The sequence below is a fragment of the Vicugna pacos genome, chromosome 10 (assembly GCF_048564905.1).
Source record: "Vicugna pacos chromosome 10, VicPac4, whole genome shotgun sequence".
NCBI classification, from domain to species: Eukaryota; Metazoa; Chordata; class Mammalia; order Artiodactyla; family Camelidae; genus Vicugna; species Vicugna pacos.
Window position 1 is genome coordinate 39,544,605 of NC_132996.1, and position 19,303 is coordinate 39,563,907.

The following is a 19,303-nucleotide window of genomic DNA, read 5'->3' on the forward strand; positions in this document are numbered from 1 at the left end:
CCAGGTGTTCAGACCAAAAACCTTGACGCCACCCTTGATTCCTCTCTTTCTCTCACGCATCAGCAAATCCTATGGTCTCATGTTGAAAACACACCGAGAACCCGACCTCGTCACATCATCTCCACTGCTACCTCCCTGGCTGGAGCCACCATCTTCTCTCTCCTGGGTTACTGTGAACCGTCCTCCCCGCTTCTGCCCTTGCCAGCACCTTCTGCGCATGGCAGCCAGGGCCCTCCTGGTAGAACGCTCAGCAGACCGAGCCACCCTGCGCTCCTCGCTCTGGCTTCTGGCTCACCTGGGGAAAAGCCCAGGTCCCTGCGAGGGTCATCAGGCTCCACCTGAGCTCCCCGCACCCCGCCTCCCTGCCTGCCCTCCTGCCTCCCTCCTGCTCGCTCATTCTGGCCTCCTTGGTTTTCGGCCAGCCCAGTGCTTGTGCTTCTGCCTCGAGACCTATCCTCTTGCCTTGCCTTCCACCTGCAGCGCTTTCCCTTCGCATACTCACTCCCTCACCTCCTTCAGGCCTGGATGCAGACAGCATCATCTCAGGTTGCACCCTTACGTCCCCTTCCCCTCTTTCAGGCTTTCCTGTTTTCTCCCTGGCGTTGAACACCATTGAACTGTATTTTATTTCTTGTTGATTGTCTCGCTTCCCCAATAGAATATAAACTCCAGGAGGGCAGGGCTTTTGTCTCTTTTACCCATTGTTCTGTGCTTGGAACCTAGAACAAGTCCTGGTATTTAGTAGGTGCTAAATATATAATCATCTAGAGAATGGAAAAAGAGGCCAGAATTCAAGACCTGGGTCAGATGCTGGCACCACACCTTTGAGCCTGTGACTGGCTGACCCCATCCTCTTTGCCGCACGTGGGAACACCATCCCTCCTCCACGCCTGGAGCAGTGAAAGGAGGTGGAGGCAGTGCTGGGAGGGCCCCGAGTACTCTAGTCAGGAGGTGGGGGGCAAACCCTAGTCAGGGCAGGGTCTCACCTGTGGTGATCACCACCCAGGTCTAGATGAAGCACTTCACATCCTGGCCCTTCCATCCCTCCAGACTCTCTCTTCACTCTGCATCAGCCTAACCACCACCCACAACCAGAGCTCAGACACTGAGAAACAATTTTGGAAAGCCAGGATGCACAAGCTTTTAGGATGGTGACTTTGCAGGGACATTGAGTTCCCAGGCCCACTGGGTCCAGCCTGATGCCCACGTCTGACTTCCCTTGAGACTCTGTTTCTCCCAAAGGCCAACCAGATTCTTTTTCTCCCTCTCCCTCCCTGTCTCTTTCCCTTCCCTTCCCCTCCCATTGTCCACAATCGTCTGTCAGCTGTGTTTGTGGGAAGTTCTAGGCATTAGTTACTGGCTTGCAACACAAACTCTTCCCTTCAAAGCCTAGGGTGATTTTGTCCCAAATCCCCCTGGTCAAAGCCTCAGTCATGTGTTTGGTAGAAAGCTCGTGGGCCTTGGGGCCAGCCCCCACTTCCTGGCTATATGATCTTGGCAATATGCCCTGGAGCCCCATTCTCTCCTAAGGGTGAGGCCTCTTGAGCCAGAAGGCCTGTATTCAAATCCCAGGCCCACCACTTCCTAGCTGTGTGACCTTGGACAAGTTCCCTAACCTGTCTGTGCCTCAAGAGAAGGATATTAATAGCACCTGACTCATAGGGAAGTTGGGAGGATTGAATGTGTTAAGCACTTAGCCCAGAACCTGAAACATAATAAGTGCTTAATTATTGTGGCTTCCATTAACTTCTTTTTAACAGCACTTGGCTCTAGAAGAGCCACACCCTCACCTGTTCACCACCCGCTTCCTTTTCTCAGCTACTGACTCTCCCTTCAAATACCTCTCTAGGGGTCACCTCACCTACTTGGCCCTAGGGGCCCCTCCTTCCAGATTCTGTCTCCTAGGGACCAGATTTCAGGGATGTCACCCTGGGAGATCAGCCTGGATTCTGTCTTGGTTCTGCTGTGAACCTGCTGTGTATCATCGGCAGGCCATAGCCCTCTCTGAGCCTCAGTCCTCCCATCTGTTGTAATGGGCCACTTGCCCCTGCTCTGCCTCCCTCCCCAGGTGTAGTGGGGGATGAGAGAGATGGATGATGAAAGTTGCACCTGCAGGTGGATAGGAAGAGAGGGCCACTGACAACAGGCTCTTGTCGGGAGCCAAGCATGGGGACCTGAGATGCTGACAAGCATGCCAGTGTGGTGGGGCTGGTGGGCAAGGGTCACACATCACAGCTCAGGGGATTGAACCATCTCATCTGTACAGGGGATGCTCAGGCCCAGGAAGCAGTGGCAGCAGAGGCCAGGCAGACCCCCAGAACTGCTGGAGCCTGGGGGCTTAGACCTGGGGCTCCATTTGTGGCCAGTGGGCAGTACCCATTTCTGAGGCTGGGCTGTCCCGCCAGGCTGACGCCAGAGAGGGTGGGGACGAACTAATATTAACTAGGGCAGCCCCAGACAGCTGAGTGCAGGGGGCCTTAGGAGCCAACCTCCCTGTGCCCAGGATCTGATGCAGCTTCGGCCCGGGCTACGGCAATCAGAGGAAGCTTACTCAAGCCTGTGCAGAGCTTCTAGTGGCCTGCCCACCCTGGCTCAACAGAGATCCTCCCCTGCCAGCCCAGCAGCCCTGCTCTTGCTTTACTTTGGCTCTGGCTCCTGCCCATGAGCCCCTGGCCCACTGCCCGTGATGTGCCCCACCTCACCTCCTTCCTTCCCATCCACAGCAGAGGAAGGGACTTCTCTCCCTACACCCCGACTTTACACATAAGGACAGTCTGCATAGATCCCCTGCCAGGGGCTGCTGTTAGCACTCATTCATTCATTCATTCATTTATTCAACAAATATTTATTGAGCACCTACGTACTAGGTGGCAGGCACTGCTCTAGAAGGTAAGAGTAGAGCAAAGAACAAAACAGTCAAAGATCCCCGTCCTCAAGATGCTTACATTCTTGGGCAGGCAGAATTAAAAAAAAAAAAAACGTACAGACACATGAACTGTATCGTGGTTGGATGATGAGAAGTGCTATGGAGATGCACAGTGGTGGGGAAGGCCCAGGAGGTGCTGGAGGTGGCAGCTTAACTCGTGGCAGGGAAGGCCGCCCTGAGCAGGTGATATTTCAGCAGACTTGCAGGAGATGAGGGAGGGAGACGTGGCATCTGGGGAACAGAGCAAATGGGACATGCAAGAGCCCTGAGCAGGTGTGTACCTGACATTAGAGGCCCAGAGCGAGGCCAGTGTCCAGGACTGGGCTCAGAGAGCCAGGGGACAGCGAAGGTCAGAAAGAGCAGAGCAAAGCCTCTCCCCATCGCCCCCCGCCCCCGGGCTTCTGACAGTGGGGTCTTGCCCCAGGCTCCCTGGGTGTGCCCGCCCAGCGCTTGGCCGTGCTCATGTCTGCGCTGCTGTCCCCCCCCCCCATGAGCACAGGGGCTGCACCGTCTGCACCTCTGGGAAGCTGGGCCTCAGGCCGGGGGCTCCTGCCTCACCATAATGGGGGACCTCTGTTCTTTCCCTAAAGGCCAGCTGCACCCAGAAGGAGCTGCTCGGACTGCTCAGGGCTGCCACCAGGCTGGGGTGGGGGTGAGCTATCCTCTGAGGGGGTTGTGGGGCTGGAAGGAAGTTGGTGAGGGAGCCACAGGTGAGGGGCCCTTCCAGCCAAAGGTCCTATTTCCAGGCAGTTCCCCTTGGCAGAGCCCTCGCGGGTTGCTCACCTGGCTCGGGCTCCAGGTGTGCTGAGAGGAGATGGTTGGCGTAGTAGTGACTAGCCAGCTGGAGCCAGACCGCCTGGGTCCAAACCTGGCTCTGCTGGTTGTGAGCTGTGCGACCCCGTAAGCCTCGGCCTCTTCAGCTGGAAGAGGGGATAACAAGCATCCCCTCTTTAAGAGGTGGCAATGAGAACCCCGTGAGAGGTGCCCCAGAGGGCCCCTGGCGCCGCACCCCTCACAGCACAGGTGCGAAGTTAGGCACTGTGATCAGTCTCAGTGTTTGCCACCAGGGGCGTCTTCCTAGGCTGCTCTGCAGACACTGGCTCACCCGCCTGGGGGCCTCGGAGAACATGAACCTGGTGTCTACAAGGGGGTTGCTGTAACCAGGGAGGCTTCAGTGATTCCCTGGGGACCTTCTCTGCCCCTGCAGGTGGTAGAGCGGGGAAGTGTGACTCCCCTGGGCCTTGTCACCAGGACAAGACTGAACATACTTCAAGACCACAGCCTCCTGCCAGGGCCACCGTCTTACCACTGAGAGTTGAATGCTTTATGCTGAACCTCGGGGGCTCTCTGAGCAGCTGCAAGGAACATGGTCACCTGCTGGGTTACCTGGAGGTAAACCAGAGCCCTGGGCTGAGGGCTTGGCTCTCAGAAGCCCACATGGCTGTCATCTGCGGAGGGCCAGCCCTGGGCAGTGTGCTTCTGCTCATGTTTCTTAACTTGCCCCTGACCAGCCCACACCCCTGGAGCATAGTCCTTGTCTCTCTGGCCCTCAGTCTCCTCTTCTATCGAGTGTGCGTAATGGCATCACCTGTTTCTCAAGGATACTGGGAGAATCCACTCAGACCAGAGGCAGAAAGGGAGGGAAAGGGAGAACATATGGTTCAGAGCAAGGCTGTGTGTGGGAGGAGACCAGATCCTAAGGGCAGGGGGCGTGTGACGGGGGGGACAGGGTAGAGGTGAGAGCACAGGCCTTGGACCTGGCCAGGCTTGGGTTTTGGTGGCCCCTGTGTTGGTGTAGGCTCAGGCAGGCACCTGGCTGAGCTGTTTCCTCTGCGGTGAAATGGGGAGGAGTCTCAGAGGGGCAGAGCCCCAGCACAGAGCCTGGAACATGGGAGGTGCTTACGAGGGATTGGAGATGGCTGCCTGGGGCACATTGAACCTGGTCCTGGGTTCAGATTCCTCAGGGGAGCTGGTATAAGGAGGCCCTGGCTGAGCCACAGAGACAGAGAGACAGGCCATAGAATCCTCGTCTGGTGACATCACAGCCCTGAGGGCACAAACCACTGTCACCAGTGATGTATTTAGTGGCACAAAGATCCGAAATGCCAGGCACTGGCTTCCCTTCCAGGCAGCAGGAATCATGTCTCCTGAGGCCTGGCTGTCACCAAGAAGATTTTTTTCCTGACTGGCAGCCCAGGGATCTGAGTAAAAGCCTCGGAGTAAGAAATCACTGTGGTTTGTACTGACTTGTAGAGTCTTTCCATGTCCATGTCTCTTCCCAGACCCTCCTGTGCTATCCATGGAAATCCCGTCCATCCTGTCTTCCAGAATGCCCACCCTTGGCCTCCAGGCACACCATCTATTCCCCCAGCATGCCCTAGCTTCCCTGCCTCCTGCCTTTGCCGATTCTGTTCCCTCCACCAAGAATGCCTTTCTTCCACCTCTGTATATCTGAAACAGATCCATCCTTCAAGACCAACTTTGAGCTGACTGGAGCCTTTCCTGATCCCCCTCCTAAAGAGCCTGCTCTCCCAGGGAACTTTTCTTGCCCTTGATCCAGCTGCCCTGTTGGGATAACATGTCTCCCCAACTCAGCTGCCTCTTAGAGGACAAGGACCAGCTTAATAAATAATAGCGCCTGTTACATAATGTGGAATCAATAAATCTTTGCTAAAGCAATGTACCTCACAACAACCCTATGAAATAAAAGGATTAGATATTATCCCCATTTTACTGATGAAGGAAAAAATGGCTGAGTCTTCTTGGGGAAACTGAGAAAGTACACTAGAGCAGTGCCAGTGTTCCTTCCTGTGCTATTATGTTTTGGTCAAGAATGAGGTGGTTGGATGGGCAGATGGCTGATGGACAAGTGGATGAAAGAATGGATAAAAAGGTAGATACATGGATGGATATGGATGAATGGATGGGAGGAAGGGTGTATGGTGGGATACTCAGCTGGGTGGGTAGCTCGGTGGATGGGTGAACAAATGGATGGATGTTAAGGTAGATGGATAAATTTCTAGTCTCTTGGCTTCAAGGCAGAAGAGGAAGTCCTACTTCTCATGAAATGGAAACATCCTAGAGACAGGACTTGGAAGTTGAGGACTTCAGGGTGAAAGGAGCACCCAGCCCATGTCGGAGTTTGCCAGATATGAGGGGTGATTGGTTTGTGGAGTGAGGGAGCTGGGAACTGGGGGCAGGGACTGGCTTGGGGGACAGGTGAGAGGCTTTGATGGAGCAGACCCAGGTCAGGCTGGAAAGAAGTTGCAGGCAGAGCCATGTGACTGGGAGAACCTCAGGGCCTGGGGTTTTCCCGGACTCCCTGTGGCCACTGGAGGGCAGACAGTGAGTAGGGGATTGGCCTCTGAACCCAAGGCCGTGCTGAGCATACCTGTGCTTTCAGTGTTGTTGGGGAGGCCACCCTTCCTCATGTCCCCAGCCTTGGCGAGCAAGCCTCTCTGGTTGCTCTGGCAAGATGTGCTCAAGGGGGCAGTGCAGCTCTGCTGGCTGAGGAGGGGGCCCTCCTGAGGTCCCGGATGATCCCAGCTCAGGTACATTGAGATCCATCATCACCCAACTGCTTTTTCCCATCCATCTCCAGTCTTTAGACATGAGCTACTAGGCTTTTGTTCTAATTGCCTAGCAAGGACCAGTAAAGGGACCACGGACATGGGTGGCCAAGAGTTGAACTTGGCAGGGCCTGAAGACTTAGATGCAGCTAGCCTGGAGCAGATTCCTCCAGCTGGAGCTAAGTCTCTCCATTTGCACAAGTCACAGCGCTGAGCTCTCCAAGCCCTGCTCTAGCATTCCCCAGCACCAGGCTGCACCCCCCACTGGCCTTGGCAATCTCCCTGGGAAACCAAGTCCCAATGAGAGTGTCTGGTGTGCCGCTAACTGCTCATTACAGTCACGGCTGCAGCTAAGTATAGCTCCAGTACACTCAAGACCAAGACAGCAAGGGAGAGTCTTTCCACAAAATAGCTCCACATGCAAACACACAGACATCTGCACACGCATGCTCCCCACACTCATGCACGCCGATGGCCTCAGACACTCCTGGACCCATACTCCCACCATAACAAACGTTCATTCATTCACTCGGGCATTCGTTCAATCAATGTTTGTTGAGGGGCTAGGAGAGTGGTTAAGAGCATGTGTTCTGGAGTCAAAGCTGGGTTTCGAATTCTTACTCGATCACCTCTCAAATATATGATCACAGACAACTTACTTCACCTCTGCGAGCTTCCGTTTCTTTCTTTGTAAAATTGAGATGGTAACCACATTGTGGGCCTCACCATAGGTATCCTCACCCTCACCATTGAATTACTACTATGTGCCTAGCTCTGTGCTGGGAGCTTTATTTAAAGCTATGATTTCTGGAAGTGGTTGTGAAAAGTGGTGCCTGATGTATAACATTCAGTGAATGAAGTGTTTGATGATTGATGAATGAACAAATGAATGAAAGCTGCATCCATGGATGGTCTATGGCCTTGGGGCTTTCTTTCCTCAGGAGGAACCCACCCCTACTTGTCTCTGGTGCAGGCTGTGTCTCTGGTGGGATCCAGATGTTCTCGTGGGTAACATGGGGATCCTAGAAGGGGAGCTGGAGGGTGTGTGAGCCACCTCTCATTTTGCAGATGGGGAAACGACAGCATTGTGGGAGCAGGCAGCAGGCATCGTTAGGCCAGACGGCTGGCAGTGGTGGCCAGGGACCAGAGTTACCACCCTTAGCCAGCCTAGCACAGCGGCCTAGCACAGTGTATGGTACCTTGTCCAGCCCTGACCCCTGAGCCCCTGAGCCTGTTCAGGCCACGAGCCCAGTCCAGGCTTGGACAGGCACAGAAGTCATACATCCCCAGTCAGAACCCTGGCTGGGCTGTAGGGCAGGCTGGGGCCTCTGGCTGGCACTAGACAGGGCTCCGTCTGCTGGAGAGGGGGCTGGAATTCTGTTCAGTCTGAGTAGGAAACAATCTTCAGGATTTGAAAGTGCTGTCACCATTCCTCACCTTTGAATAGGCCGGCAGCTAAAGTTCCTGGGCTCTCTCCTCCCATCGCACCTCCTCAAAAAGAAAGTGACATTTCCCGGTGCTTTTTTAAGCCCAGGCTGGCTGGCCCGGCCTGGGTGTGGGGCGGGGAGGGGGCGGGCGGCGCTGGGAGCCACACAGCCCGAGTCTCTCCTCACCTTGAGTAATCGCAAGGCTCTGGGAATAGATGTGGTCTCATCTCCTCGCCATGTGTCCCAGATTCCGGTTCGGATGCCCAGGTTCCAAATTCTACACTCCAGTGCCCTCATGCAGGTTTCGAATTCCACATTCCCAGTCTAGTTCTCCCCACCGGGGCAGGACTCAACAGCGCTGTTGAGTTCTACGAGAAGAGCCTTCAGCTGGCCAGCCAGCTGGGAGGGGAGGCTGTGCCTGGTCTCTTTGAAAAGGAACTTTGGTGCCCTTGTGCTCGCTCTCCTCGGTCATTCACATTTATGGCCAGTGGAGATGTAGGTCTTTGTGCCCATTGAAATGAGATGAAGATGACTGTGCCTGTTGCCTGTGTATACATGAGCCTGCCGTCAAGAGTGTACCTACTGCAGTGTAGACGTGGATCTGCTCTCAGTCTCTGTGCCCATTGCCAGGGTAACACACAAGCTCTGTGGATGATGAGCTGATGAGAACACAGCTGGATGATGAGGGACTGCATCCTTGGCCACGTTAGTCAGAGATTCATTAGCGATTATCCTTTCATCAGCGTGAATGTCCATCTGCAGTCAGTATGGCCAGTGCCGGTGTAAACACAAGACTGAAACCAACGATTGTGTCCAGTGCAGGGTAGAGGAAGATGCTATACCGTGAACCAGTGGTTGTGTGCACTGCCCATGCAGATGAGAGAAAGTGGGCACCAGGTGAAGGGGTCACTTCCTAAGGAGTAAACTTCGTTGTGCCCATTGTATAGATAGACTGGTTGAGAGATGCAGACACAGGGTGTGTAGCTGTGTCTTGCTTAGCTGTGCCTCTGGTTCCCAAGGAAGGGGTGCCTCTTCCCCCACTAGTGTGAGCTGTGGCTGAGCTGAGTGAAGGGCCAGCCTTGCTCCTCAGATCCAACCATTTCATGGGCCTTACATTCTCAGGGGGAAGAGAGACAAGCATTAGATATGATACTAAGCAAACTGGATGGTGTGAAGGGCCAACAGTCGTCCAACTGGATACTTAGAACAGGTGAGTGTTATTGTTTGTGCATTTTGTCTCGGTAAAGCTGGGGAAAAGTTAGTGTTTGAAGATGACACGTGCTATTTGGCGAAAGTAGAGTAAAAGCAAATCAGATTAGTGTGGGGGGCTGGCGGAGACCAGGCCTCGGAAAAGGTGAGGGAATGAGCTGTAGGGATACTGGGAGGGGCACTTCAGGCAGAGGAAAGGGCGGGCTTGTGTCTGGCATATGTAAGGAGCATGTCTGAGGAGGCGGTGTGGCTGAAACAAGCGAAGGGGGACAGTGGTGGAGAAGAGACTGGAGGGTGATGGAGGACCCTGGATTTTCCTCCGAGAGAAATGTGGGGCCAGGGCAGGGTTTTTAGCAGAGAAATGACACAATCAGATTTACATTTTAAAAGGATCATCTGGCTGCTGTGTTGAAAATAGTCCTAGAGCACCAGGAATATCAGAAGCCGAGAGACCAGTTAAGACGCTCTTCCTGTAATCCAGGGGGAGCTGATGATGGTTGGGACTCGTTGGTAATGATGGCGGTGGAAAGTGGTCAGTTTCTGGATTTATTTCAAGTGGAGCAAAAAGGATTTCCCTCCAATTAAATGTGAGATGTGACAGAAAGAGAGGTGTTAAGGATGACGCTAAGGTTTTTGGCAAGAATGTCCTAGAAGGATAGAGTTGCCATCTCCTATGATGGAGTAGGTACATCTCCTGCAGTGGAGGTGGTACAAGAGCTCAGTTGACTTGCTGAGTTGGAGAGACAGCTGGTAGACCTCCACCATGGAAACGCTAAGGAGTTGGATACTGGAGTCCTGAGTTCAGAAGGACTGTGCTCCAAGTAAACATTTGGGAGCATGCTGTCAATGGTATTTGAATAGGTGATGGTGTTTAAGCCTTCAAACCAGATGAATCACTGAGAGAATGAGTGTAGATGGAGAAGAGGACCAAGCACTGCACTCTGGGGCACCCCAAGAGTTAGAGGCTGGGGACAAGGTGGCAAGGGACTTCAAGAAGGAGAAGCCAGTGAGGTGGGAGGAAAAATCAAGAGACTGTAGGGCCCTAGAAAGTATGACGAAAAGGAGGGAGTTAGTTGTCTCAGATGCTGCTGATGGTCAAGGATCGTGAAGACTGGGAATTGTTCCTGTTCTTTCTGCCTAGAATGCTCTTTCTTGCACTCTGTATTTCTCTAGTGATTTTTACCCATCTTTCCAACTTCTGCATATTTGTCATTTCCTACTGGGAGCCACTCCAACCCCAAGATGTGTTGTAAAGGCCCATTGAATGCCATGTGCATCGTCCCTGAAGCCCTCATTCCCTTGTATAGGTACATATTTGCTTGTCTGGCTATTTGATAAATGTCAGTCTCTCCTGCCAGCAGCTCTGACTGTTTTTGCTCATGCTGTACTCAGTGCCTTTCACAGGCCTGGAATAAGACATAAAGATTTGTTGGAAGGATTGCAGGTGGGCAGTCAACCATGGTCCCACCTGGGCTATGTCCACTGCCCTCCCTGAGCTGTCCCTCTTGGGGCCATCTTTTTATTCCTCTCCCCAAGCACACACACACACACACACACACACGCATACCCACTGAAAGTCAGGACCCTTGACTCCATGCAAAAGCACAAGTGGGAACTGGGGGAAAATGTCTCAGTGGCTTCCTAGTGAACACTTCATTGGAGCTTGGAGCCTCAGTTTTCTCATCTGCCAAATGGGGACAATCAAGACTGTCCTGCTGATGACCCAGCTGTTGTGCATGCATGCCTCTGTGTGTGTGTGTGTGTGTGTGTGTGTGTGTGTGTGTGTGTGTGTGAGTGGGTGGTGCTCATATGGGATTCAAAATGTGAAGATGTGTTGTTAACTGTAGGCAGCTGTGCCCATGTCATCATAATGGGAAGATGTCCTTCTCCCAAGGTTACTCAGATGGATGTAAAAGAAATTAATAAACAGAAGCCCTATAGCATGGTGGTTTTCGAGTCAGAGAGATCTGGTTTCAAATTCTGTCACCTCCGAGCTATGTGGGTTTTGGTATTTTTGCACATGTCTTAACCACTCTGAACATCAATTTTCTTATCTGTAAAATGGAGGTATCTACAAAAACCTTGCAGAGATTTTTAAAGATAAATGAGAACGTGTTTGCAATGGTAATTGTTATTTATAACAGAGGTCGACGAGGCTCAAAAAAGCAAATTACTTCCGCCTTGTGAGGTTTGAAAAGGGCAAAGTGCACTATCAGTGTAGCTGCACCCAGTGAGTGCTGAACAAAACTTGGCTCTGACACGGGTTGGGGAGCTGACAAGAAAGGGAGTGTAGACGGAAGCCGGAGGACGCTTGGCCCACAAGAGGGATGACTCAGGGTGGGTCCTGAGGCCCATCTGCAGGTGTGGGTAGGGTCGTCACAGGGAGGAAGAGGAGCAGGTATATTCTGGTGGCCCCAGGGGAAAGAACTGGGATCACCAGGAGAAAGAGGTGGGGAGGTTGATTTACATAAGAAATAAATGCATGTCTCAAGAGCTGTCCAAAGACAGAACGTGGTCTCAGGAGCTCCCCATCGTTGGTGGTCACCCGCGAGACACCTGCTCAGGGTGACTGCAGAGGGGATGACTGAACTGCCCCCACATAGAGTGCCTTCCTACTCGCTTCCTGATCTGGGAGTCTCAGTCATGTGTTTCTCATTCCAACCTATTGCAAAAAGGTTGGAGGCCCTTGAGACATACGTACAACAGAATCCTTAGAAATAAAGAAGAAAAGAAAAGAAAAAGTAAGAGTCGTATAATGAAGGGAAGAAATAGCGATACCCTAAACCCAGGTAAAAGATGAGTCCAGAATTGAGCACCAAATTTAGCTGCGCTCCCTGGCAGTCAGAGCAAAAGAGGAAATATGAAGGTTTCCAGAAGTCATCATTTACTGACAGAAAAGTAGACAAGCGTACCAGGAGACAGATAGACCCAGTTCTAAGTCTTGAATGAACTAGAAGGGAAATTTCCCGAGTGGAGGACCGGTATTTCTCCGAGTTTAAGATGCTAATGGGAAAGGGTGTTTAATGTCTGTTTTCCAAAAGGGACTCTCAGGTCACAGGAGTGGGTGAGGAGCTGGCTCCTGCTGCGACCTTCTGAAGTCCTGACACCCAGCCTTCCTGGCCTGTGGGACCATAGGGGATGCTCTGGGACAGCACAGCCCCACTCCCCTATGGCACCTGGGCTTGCTGTACCTCCCTGGGGCTGGGTAAGGCTGAAATGAAGCTGGAGCAGCCATGTCCATTTCATGGGGCACAGCCAGGACCCCTTGCACAGGACATCTTGCCTGGCTGCCTGAGGGGCCTGTCATGCAGGGCTTTGAAGCAGATAGGACCAGTCCCGCCACTGAGAACCTCTAAGACCTTGGGCAAGAGTCTTCTCTTCTTTAAACCTCAGACTCATCATCTGACAAGCAGTGATAAGAGCAGAACTTACCTCCCTGGGCTGATGTGAGGTTTAAATGAGACGATGCTCTGAGAGCCCCGGAAGCAGGACCTGCTCGGGACCAGAAGCTGCCGTCATCAGCCTTCCTCTTGTTACCAGAGTTAAGCCAGGAAGCCAGGAGCTCATCGTGTGACCTTGGCTGTCCTTTCCCATCAGGCCCCATTTCCTCCCAGCCCCGAGGATGGGGCTCACTTGGAAGACCCCATGGAAGTGGGCATGTTACATCACCATCACCCCGAGGAGCATAGCCCTCGCCAGCTGGAGGCGGCAGTGCGGGGTCAGGGACATGGCCTCACCTTGGGCTGCAGCCCCGGGAAGCAGGCTCTGAGGGCCGTGCCGTTGGCTCTCACGAAGCTCTCATCTGCTCCTGGTTTACTGTTTGCAGGCAGGTGGTAGCAACAGGAGCAGAAAAAATTAGAGAAGAAAAATGAAAGTTAAACACATTTCTCCCTTTAGCTGTTGCTGCTCCTTGAATCACTCCCCCACCCCCAATAATTTGGGTGGAAAAAACCCAAAACTGCTGTGTTTGGATTTTTCTGGAGGGAAGCCTTGGCCCAGCTCCTGGAATACCAGTGTGCAAGGGAACTGGCAGTCTTGGGGTTTCTCCCTGCCCTAGAATTGCACCCTGGATCTGGGGAGGCCCCAGACACCTGGCCTTTGCCCCAGACCCTTCAATAGTGCCTTACTACCTGGAGTATATTGCTATTATGGTCCTCATTTGAAGAATGCTGAGATTGAGCCTCCAAAAAGTTACTTGCCTGCAGTCTTACAGCCAGGAGCAGAGCTGGGATTTGAACTCAGGTCTCTGAAGTCAAGTCCAAGACTCTTCTCCTTCTGCCATGCGGCCTGCCCTCAGCCCTTAATGTGGTCTCAGGCTGATGAGGTCTGTTACGTAGCAGAGCTGCCTTGAGGCACTTGGGTCTCATCTGGCCTCGTGGATCCCCGTGCCGGGATGGTGCTGGTGTCATCAGAGCCACCGAGGGCACAAATTAAAGGTAAACTTCTAGTTGCACTCACAACTACTGTGTGGGGTCAACGACTCTGCATTTGTATCTCTTCCAGGACACTGGCCTCCGCCGGCTCCTGGCTCCTTCGTGTCCCACCAAACTCCCTCAGGGCGGGCTTCTTACTCCCCTCTTTCCCTTCCGCCCTCCCGGGGGGGTTGGGTTAAGCCCCAGCCAAGTTCTCCTTGCTGTTAAATCCGGAGACTCCTCCCCGGCCACATCCCACTGGGTCTCCCGAGGGCTGTCCCTCAGGAAACACTCCTTCTCTTGTCCTCAGGGACCAGGCCTTCCCAGGAGCATAGACCCATCGCACTCAGGCCACATGGGCTGAGTGGGGGCCCAGGGTGGCTCTCTGAAGGACAGGGGTGCTGTTTTGTGATGGGGGGCCCGTCTGCCTCAGTCTCCCAGGGGCCTCCAGCTCAGTGGTTCCCAATCCTTGGCTGTTTTCCATCTAAGATGCTCTGGACCTGAGGCTGCTGCTGTGATGGGACAGGGCCAGGCGGGAGTGCCCACCAAGGCCAGAGGTTTGTGGGGACAGAAGCAACGCATTTGAACACCTCCTTTTTACTTTCTCTGTGTTGTTCCATCTCGTCATCACAACCACCCAGGGGCACCCCCTCCCAGTCTGGGAATAAAGGTTCAGAAAGGGGTGGTGTCCAAGGTCACCTGCTGAGCTGGGCCCCAAACTCAGGTGGTCTGACCTCGAGGTCTGGTCATTTCTGCTCTAGCTGCTGCCTTCTCTGACAAGAGGGACTTGTGCTGCTTTTGACCTGGGATCTAGGAGGCAGGCAGACGGGACCTGGAGAGCAGAGAGGCCTGGGAGGGCGTTTTAAAATGAGCAGAGGCTCAGAGGCCATGATGATGAAAGCCTGGCACTAGAGCCCAGAACTGATGGTTCGGAGAACCTGGCTCCCCTCTGCTCCTCTCTGAGAGCTCTATGACCTTGGGCAGGTCCTGTCTCTTACGCTGCCTCCATTTCCCCACCCCTGCCACAAGGGGCGGCTTTGGGGCCAGACACCTCTGAGGGGTTTCTGATGACTGTGTTTTCCTAAGTCCAAGGTACCATCGACTCAGCATCCCATGAGCTAAATAATAGCATGTTGGGGATGTGGGGGAAAAATACTATTTTTAGGATGTGTATATTTTATGACATATTTTCATTTCCAAAATGTGTATCTTGGGATGAAAGCAAAGGAGAACGTTGGCCACCTCAAAAGTTGCCAGCCTCGCTGTTGAGGCAGCCCTTTCTGGATGTGACCTGAGTCCAGAATCATGAGACTGAATTCAGTGCGGTAGGTGGTAGTCCCGCTGGACGTCTGGGCTCCCTGAGGCCTTGGTTCCCCCACTTCCTGGGCTGGATCCCGGGACTGAGGGGACAGCGCAGTGGGACGAGGGGATTCTGATCTGGGCACAGCCTTGCCTCCCTGGGCTTGTGCAGTGGCCTTTCCCTACCTGCACCCTGTCCATCCTCTTTCTCTCAGTCAGAGACAGTCCAAGGGAAAGGGCAGCCCCCTCCCCCTGGCTGGCGTGTGAGAGACCGTCTCTGGCATGGAAAGTGTCATGGTCTCAACTCACAGAACACATGTCCAGCGCGCCCAGCCAGACCCTGATTCCCCCAGGAGGTGCCCACACCCCACCACCACACACACATCAGATACATGTTCTTATACACACACACATCACACCCCATGCATGTCCTTGTACACACACAGACACTTCTGCCACCTATCTGAACTACACACTCCACACACAGCGACCATTTACACGCGCCTCTTGCGCATGCTTGGAGTCAGGTCACGTAAATGGATGACACAGCTTCACCATGTACATTCCTGTTCCACGCTGACACGCTACTTCTCCCCTTCCCCTAGCACTCCCCCAGCACACAGACTTTCCACACACCATGTTCTCTGCACACACTTTCACACCCTCCCGCTCACACCCTCCATGCAGCACCGTGGGAAGCACCTCCCACCCACTGCTCCCTGAGCTGGGTGCCAGGAGGGGAGGATTAGTGAGAAGGAAGGGGGCGGGGCGGGGGGCCTGGATGCTGGACAGAATGCTCAGGACCCAGCCAGGCCTCTGAGAGTTACTGGTGAAGGCATTTATTAATGGACCAAAAAAGGGCCTAAATCCTAAAGACCCTCCCCCTGGCCCTGCCTCATAGCCCTCAACCAGCCCAGCACACTGTGGGCATGCCCAGCCCAAGGAAGTCCAGACTAGTCTAATTCAGTTTCCAAACTCAACTAGACTGACAATTTATTTAGGCCAATTGGCCATCCCGCCTGCTCTGCATCACTGACTCCACATGGATTAACTCAAACGCTGCACACCCCCACTGGGCAGATTTAATTAGGCAGAAAAACTGACCTGAAGCCTCTAGGGGCTTGGGGTATGGACACCAGCCAGGGCTCCCTTGATTAGCCCCACTGCCTGCAGCCTTGCCCGGTCTCAGAATCCTCAGAAGGGACCAAGTTCAGCCCTCACTGCACTAATGATGAAACTGAAGCCCAGAGAGGGGACGTGACCTGCCAAGGTCACACAGCGAGTGAGTGGTCAGACCAGAAGGGTGGTCCCTGAACCACATTACAACCATTGCCTTGCTCCTGGAACGCCAAACTGCAAGAACGCAGAGCCCCACGGAGAACCACTGAACAGTTCCGAAAGGCAAGCACAATTTTCTAAAGATGACTGTGATATAAATAATTTATAATGAAAGTCATAGCACATATTGGTCATTTTAATAGATAGTAAATTGCCTTTCTGATTTATGGTTTCAGGGGGTGGGGTTATGATAAAAATAACTTGGTGATTTATAAAACATCTTCTTAAGTCAACAGATCGTTAGTAGGTTTGTCTGACTTTACAGCCAACAGTCTCACCATCCTGGTTACCATAGAAATGGGATGCCTCGCTCTGTTGCCATGGCTACCGCTTTCTAGAACACAATTGGTGGGTCTCTCGCAGTTTGTGATTCTGGAAAAAAAGAAAAGAGAGAGAAAGAAAGAAAAGCCAGAACTACCAGTTTGGGTTTATGCTGCATTATTAGGCAATCTCACCTGTGTTGTCTTGAAATTTCACACGGTGATCTCTGAAGTGTGGCCAGGCTGGGTGACAGTTGGTCCTGGGCTGCTGGGCAAGCTCCCTTTGTGCCCCCATCAGACTAAAAGCCCAGGAGGGCCAGCCTCCCAGCTGGCCTGTGTCCTGGGTTGGGGGGCACAGCTGCTGTTGGGGTGGGCTTGGGAGAGGAGACAGGGTCTGGCAGGTGGCAGGAAGTCTGGATGCCATGGATGATGAGCAGGTCTAGGGAAGGGAAATCCAGGAGCTGGCACTGTCTGGGCAGGGAGGCAGGCTGAGGGCATCAGGGAAGGCTGAGGAGGCTGAGGCAAGGCAGACTGAAGCTGCTGTCCTGTGGGAGAGACAGACACTGAGTCAATTACACCCCGCGTGGGTGAGGTGGGCAGAGGAGGGGCCAGCTGTGCAGTGATGCCTGGGGCCAGGGTAGAGGGCCCGCTGTGTGGTGACCATGACTGCATCCTCCATGGCTCTGAGTGTATATGCACAGTACTGTGGGGGTGGGAGGGGGGCGGTGCTGTAGCGGTGTGCACCTCGTGGCCTGGCACCTGGGTGTTTATGCTAGGTGTGCAGTGATGTGTTTCAGTATGCTCCATGCACCCCTGTGTCTTCTGTCTGTGTGGTCAGAACACTGGGCTGGGCTGCAGTTTATGCGGCCACGTGCCACAGTGCACGTGCTTAGGTAATGGGTAGGGTGCATACTCTGGGGAGCTGTGTGTGTCTGTGATGTGGGTGACTGTCCTCTGGGTGGCTGGGGATTGGAAGGCTGACAGCTCACATAAGGGGCAGCCCCTGGCCCTTGCCTGCAGCCGTTACAGTCCTGGGAGTGACAGCCCAGGGTTGCTGCAGAGACGGCTTCCAAGTCTCCCTGCCCTTGGCCTGCCAAGCAGAGGTTCCCTCCCTGCCAGGGGTCAGCTGATCCCAGGAACTCCCCATCCTCATGCACCTACCCACTCCCTCTGGCTGAGCTCCTTGAACAAGTTGAGTTCATCTCTCAGCCTGTTCTCTCTGAGTCTGCCAGGTAGGGATGCAGGGTAGGCCATCCAGGGCAGCTGGTGGCATTGATTCCCTGAGCAAGGTGGGGCAGCCTCCCCGCCCCGGGGCTGCTATTGCCCCAGGTGCCAGCAAGTCCTGGGCAATGAGGCCCAAGAACATTTCAGGCTCCAGCCTGTGGATCCAGGTACCCTGGCTCCTCTCTGACTAGGGATGGGCACAACCTGCCCTCAGGGAGTCTGGGCTATGGGTGCCAATCTCCAAGATGGAGCCATCCGGACAGGGCTGGCTCGCTAGTGCGTACAACTGTGCTTTTAGCCCAGAGAGCTTTGGCACCTTGGGTGGTGGACAGAGCTTAGATTCTGGAGCCGGATAAACTTAGGTCCAATTCTCAACTTCATCTCTAGCCTTAAACTTTTCCATACTTGGGTCTCCGTTTGGGCACAATGGGGTGTGACTACCTGTCCCACCAGGTCTGTGGGAGGATTAAAGGTGCACAGTAGGTGTGCTTTGGGTGGCTTCTCCTCTCTCCTTCCTGCCCTCAGCTTCCCTGAGGATGGACAGGAGGGCTCTGGGGACTCACAGGGCTGGGAGCTCTTGCTTTGGCAGCGCATTGGGGCCGACCTGCTAGTCTCTAGCTTAGGAGAAAGGGGCAGTCTACAAGTTAGGGGCACCTTCCTCCACAGCCCTCCTCAGGGCCCACGTGGACCTGGGTGCTGCTGGGACTCTGCCTGTGACAAACGACCAGGTGCCAGTGGCAGAATCCAGGAAGGCAGGCGCCCAAGGAGCCGACCCAGGGCACGGGGCCTGTCTTCCACCTCCCTGGCTCCCCCTGGGGAGAGGTCCTGGTAGCTCTGGTAGCTACTGCTGGCTGCTCACCAACCCTCACTCCTTGGTCTCTGGGGCCCAGAGAGGAAAGAATCTGGTCAGAATGGCTATTGATCTCTGAAAACCAAGTATTTTTTCCTACCCTATTTTTATAAGACACAACCTCTTTCTGGGCCTTAGTTTTCCTATCAGGACCTGTCCTTTGAGAGGAGCAAATGGGACAAGGGCTCTGAGGACCTCTGGGGGGACCTGGGAGGGAGTGAGAGGGCTCCTGGGACACCAGTGCCCTCTCTGGGCTGTTCTCACGAGCCTCCCCAAGCACTAATGAGCTGGCATTGGGAGACAGGCTCGCTGCCTCCTTGGGGAGTGAATTTAGAGACTCCTTAGGGGGTCCCTTCATTTGCTGCCTCCTAAGGGCCTCAGCTGCCAAGAAGAAGCCTCATCAGGAAAGCTGTCCCAGGAGAAGGGCTACTTAGTGGGGCACTGATGGATGAATGGGTTTTTCCACATGGAGATCACTCTGGGGGAAGGAACAGCAGATGCAAAAACATGGAGATAGGGGTCAGAAATGGCAGGGCCTGTGGCAAGAATGTTGGGTGCATGTAGGGAGAGGACCCTGGGAAGTCAATGAGTCCAGGGCATGGGGAGCCTTACACGACGGGCTGAGGAATCAGGGCTTTTCTCTGTGGGCAGCATGGCCAGGTGGCTGGGCAGAGAGCTGGGATTCCAATGGTTGGTAGCTGTGTGGAGGCTGTACTGGTGGCCAAGATTGAAGCCTAAAACCTGCTGCCTTTGATGGCAATGGCCTTGTTGAGAGAGAGTCCCATGTGA

General features: G+C 53.9%; 1 protein-coding gene and 2 long non-coding RNA genes across 7 annotated transcripts in view; 2 read left to right on the forward strand and 1 right to left on the reverse strand.

Moving 5' to 3' along the window:
- Positions 1–8,169, reverse strand: part of LOC140698734 (uncharacterized) — an 87,087-nt gene extending 78,918 nt beyond the window's left edge. For 4 of the 5 annotated variants that reach the window (XR_012076604.1, XR_012076607.1, XR_012076608.1 and 1 more), the window contains exons 1-3: positions 8,109–8,169; positions 3,710–3,846; positions 2,985–3,157 (exon numbers count right to left, since the gene is read on the reverse strand). This is a non-coding gene — a long non-coding RNA (uncharacterized lncRNA). Of the gene's footprint in view, positions 1–2,984; positions 3,158–3,709; positions 3,847–7,932; positions 8,053–8,108 lie in introns of those variants that run through there. The other variant, XR_012076605.1, reaches the window with a different exon arrangement.
- The window catches only part of KCNC1 (potassium voltage-gated channel subfamily C member 1), a 43,891-nt gene that overhangs the window by 10,521 nt on the left and 14,067 nt on the right, over positions 1–19,303 (forward strand). The gene's annotated exons all lie outside the window — the stretch shown is intronic.
- LOC140698735 (uncharacterized) lies at positions 4,904–5,654 on the forward strand. The gene is made up of 2 exons (XR_012076609.1): positions 4,904–5,145; positions 5,387–5,654. It is a non-coding gene; the product is annotated as an uncharacterized lncRNA (long non-coding RNA).